Source organism: Triticum aestivum, chromosome 3B, assembly GCF_018294505.1.
Source record: "Triticum aestivum cultivar Chinese Spring chromosome 3B, IWGSC CS RefSeq v2.1, whole genome shotgun sequence".
Lineage (NCBI taxonomy): Eukaryota > Viridiplantae > Streptophyta > Magnoliopsida > Poales > Poaceae > Triticum > Triticum aestivum.
The window spans coordinates 344,450,310-344,454,469 of record NC_057801.1 but is presented as its reverse complement, the minus strand read 5'-3'; positions in this window follow the sequence as shown (position 1 = coordinate 344,454,469).

Sequence of the window (4,160 nt, the reverse complement as noted above, 5' to 3'; positions counted from 1 at the left end):
ACCAGGATGTGACGGCGAGATCTGGCGAGAGGTAGGTGGAGGGGGTGGGCGACGCGGGGGAGAAGGTTGGTAGGAGAGGGAGTGGGTGGGACGGGCACTGTGGAGTGGTGGGGGTAGTTGCCCCGGGGTGGGGATTGACCGAGCGCCACGGGCAGTCCGGACGCAGTGTTAGCAGAATAAGAGATTTGGTGTGCAGAATAAGACTCTTAAGGGTGTTATTAGAATAGACCCACCCTATATATATATATATATATATATATACTCCAGCAATTTTTGGCCGTTTCTAGTCGATCGCCTAAACTTAATGTTGTAAACTTCAATTTGATCAAGTTCAAAGTAGGTTCAACCGAAAGTAGCATGCATTCAAACATAAATATAGATAGTTTTGCATAACCGAACATAAAACATAAATTTAAACTAAGCTAAATTACTTTCGGTCGAAGTAGAGGTTGAGCCAATCCTTCCTCGTCAGGTACGGTGTGCCACAAGCCGGGTTCGGGCCGGTGCCGTCGTTGGGGTCATTAGGGAAGGCACTCCTCCACTCGTCGACATCGATCTCCTCGTCCTCGCGCCCACCTGGACGCCCTCTGGGCTGCCGAGCTCGCCACCTTCGACCTTGTCACCGAAGGAGGGCGCGATAACCTCGCTGCCCTTTGCGCCAGCAAAGATCGCATTCTCCGCATCCACAAGCTCCGGGTGCTGCCAGCGTAGCTCATGCATGTAGGCCTCATCAGCGGCCTCGGCCTCGAGGCGCTCCCACGCCTCATGGTCCTCTCGCGCCATAGTCGAGCCCACCACCCCTGGCTCCGGCGGAATGAGGTGGACCGAACGTGTGCTGAAGGGGAAATTGAGCCTAGCCGTCGCGCTGTGGTAGCGGACCTGCCAGCGGTCGTAATCCATGGCCGCGAGCTCGGTCGTGTGGAAGCTACCGAGCCACCGGTGGGTGTGGGTCTCCCAATCTATAATCTCGGTGACCCACATCCCCATTGTCGGTGTCAAAACCGGCGGATCTCGGGTAGGGGGTCCCGAACTGTGCGTCCAAGGTCGATAGTAACAGGAGGCGGGGGACACGATGTTTACCCAGGTTCAGGACCTCTCTATGGAGGTAATACCCTGCTTCCTGCTTGATTGATCTTGATGAATATGAGTATTACAAGATTTGATCTACCACGAGATCATAATGGCTAAAACCCTAGAAGTCTAGCATGTATGATTATGATCACCTCTACGGACTAAGCCCTCCGGTTTATATAGACACCAGAGGGTACTAGGGTTATACAAAGTCAGTTACAGAGAAAGGAATCTACATATCCGAACGCCAAGCTTGCCATCCACGCAAAGGAGAGTCCCATCCGAACACGGGAAGAAGTCTTATGTCTTGTATCTTCATAGCCCATCAGCCCGGCCCCGTCACATAGGGCGGGCGGCCGAGGACCCCTTAATCCAGGACTCCGTCAGTAGCCCCTGAACCAGGCTTCAATGACAAGGTGTCCGGCGCGCAGATTGTCTTCGGCATTGCAAGGCTGGTTCCTCCTTCGAATACTCCAAAGCATCCTTCGAATACTAAAAATGTGCCCGGCTCTGCAAAACAAGTACCACACACAACTGCAGAGAGTATAGTATTTCACGAGTCCAATCCATTGACAACTTTTTGTAACGTGACATCACGTCGCCGCTCGGCCATTATTCGAACCGTTTTTTAGCTTACCGCTTCATATTCCAAGATGCGGTTTCATTGGCACGTCTTGTCAAAGCAGAGATCATGTCCCCTTATTGCGGGATTGTCATCAATAGGGGCATGGGTAACCCAATTGTGCCATATGCACGCCCCTTGGGGAATAGGCGAGTTTTAAGGCGAGTGGGGAGGCGCTTGATATTCACTGCCTTTATAAAGAGATAAGGATTCACCCCTTTTCACCCACGACTTCTCTCTCTCTCTCTGCCTCCCCCATTCTCGTGCTCCAGCGCCCAATTTCTCATCTTTTCCTCCCCAAGAAAGCACTCCAACCATGTCCAGATCTGGAGCGCAGGGCAAGTGGATGGCCTCCTCCGTTAAGGAGAAGGACATTACCAAGCTCCAGGAGGCTGGGTATTTGGCCAAGGAAATCGCCCATCGGCTTCCGGCCAAGGGACAGATCGTCCCCACCCCGGAGCCCCATGAGAGGGTAGTATTCATCCCTCACTTCATCCGTGGGTTGGGATTTCCTCTTCACCCGTTCGTCCGCGGACTCATGTTCTACTATGGGCTGGATTTTCACGATCTGGCCCCCAACTCCTTCCTCAACATCTCGGCATTCATTGTCGTGTGCGAGGCCTTCCTCCGCATCCCACCCCACTTCGGATTATGGATAAAGATCTTCAATGTGAAGCCGAAGGTGGTGAGTGGTCAACACGCAGAGTGCGGAGGCGCCATGCTGAGCAAGATGACCAACGTCACATGGCCCGAAGGCTCCTTCATGGAGACTGTCAAAGGGTGGCAACAGAAGTGGTTCTACGTCACAGAGCCGCGTGACACCACCTGGGCCACGGCTCCCGAATTCCGGTTCGGGGCCCCTATGCGGCTCACCTCCTGGCCAGAGAAAGGCCTGGACTAGTCTTCGCCGGACGAGCTGAAAGCGCTTCAAACGCGCATCAGGAGCATGATGGACAAGAATATCAAGCTTGTCAATGTGATCCAGGTGATGCTTGCTCACCGGATCCTCCCGTGCCAAAGCCGGACTTGCTATTTGTGGGAGTACGATCCGGCCAAGCACCAGACCTTGCAGCAGTTCTTCGGCACAACGCACGAAGATATCTGGAAGGTGCTTTTCAAGTCCAGCGAGACATGGCCGGATATGGCCGAGGACCGTGGGCACGACTTGGCCCATCCCGCCAGTCCAGTAAGTTTTTTCGTGTTTTCAAGGTGTATCCTTTACTTGCATACTCGAGGAAGACGCCTAAGCCTTCCTACTGATTCTCTCAGGGCTGGACAAAGAAGGCGGAGCGGATTCACTGTCCGGCTCCGCTGCCCGAAGACCCAGCAATTTCACTTCTAACGAAGATGTTGGTTCCGGCGCCCTATCAAGCACCGGAGAAGAAGGCCAAGAAGAAGGCCAAGGGGACCAGAGATGGTCTCTGTCGCAAGGGTGCTTCAGACATGACGTCTGAAGACACCGAGACTCACTCCTCCACCGTCGAGGATGAAGAGGAGGAGGAAAGCAACTCTCCACCTGAGGGGGGAGGAAGAAGGGAGCCGCCTCCACGTGTCTGGAGGCCGAAGCATCCAAGAAGGGGAAAGTTTCCCTCCCGGACGACTCCACAGCGGCCACCGACAGCAGCTCGGAATGGCTCCCCAAGGACAAGCCCCTGGCCAAATCGTGAGTACTCAAAAAAACGGACACATCCACATATCCGGCCTCTCTACTTCACAGTATTAACATGTTGAATCATGCATTTTCAGTCCGGCTCGGTCCGACCTCGAGCGATCCTCATCTTCGGGGGATTCGCGGGACCCGGAGGCGATGGACAGCGGGACCCTTCCGGCGGCCTCCTCTCCCAAGCCATGGATAACACCGAGGTGTTGTCCCGAAGGATCCCAGGCCAGGGAGCGACTCGGGAGGTCGTTAGGGCGGCGCCGGAGGGTGAAACCTCAGCCGCCGGACACATGGGGGAGCAAATCCCCATGAAGACTGGCAATAGGGGCCATATTCAGTTCAGCCCCCAGGCGAATACAGTTCCGGAGACCTATACGGCTCCAGAATCAGGCAAGCAGCCTCTTTCAAAATAAGGAGGTGCGCCTATTCCACCGGTGACCTCTGTCCATCCAGAGGCACCAGATAATTTGTTGGAAGCGCTGCAAGGCGCTTACAATGTTGAGGAACACCGTACCCTTATGGGTACGGTGTTTGAGAAGATCCAGTCCGTGAAGAGTGGACTGACCAAAGCCTGCACAAGCCTTCTGACAGGCTTTGAGGTAAGCAACGCAATTATGTAAAAAGAATGACACAGTAAAATAGCCTAAACAAATTAAACCTAAACCTTAACTAAAAAACCTTAATTAATTGAACCTAAAAACTAACTAAACTAAAAAACAGAAGAAAAAAAAGGGTGGCAGGGGCTCACCGTGGGGGCGGCGACAGGGCGCGATGGCGACGGGGCGGGGAGGGGGCGGCGACGGGCAG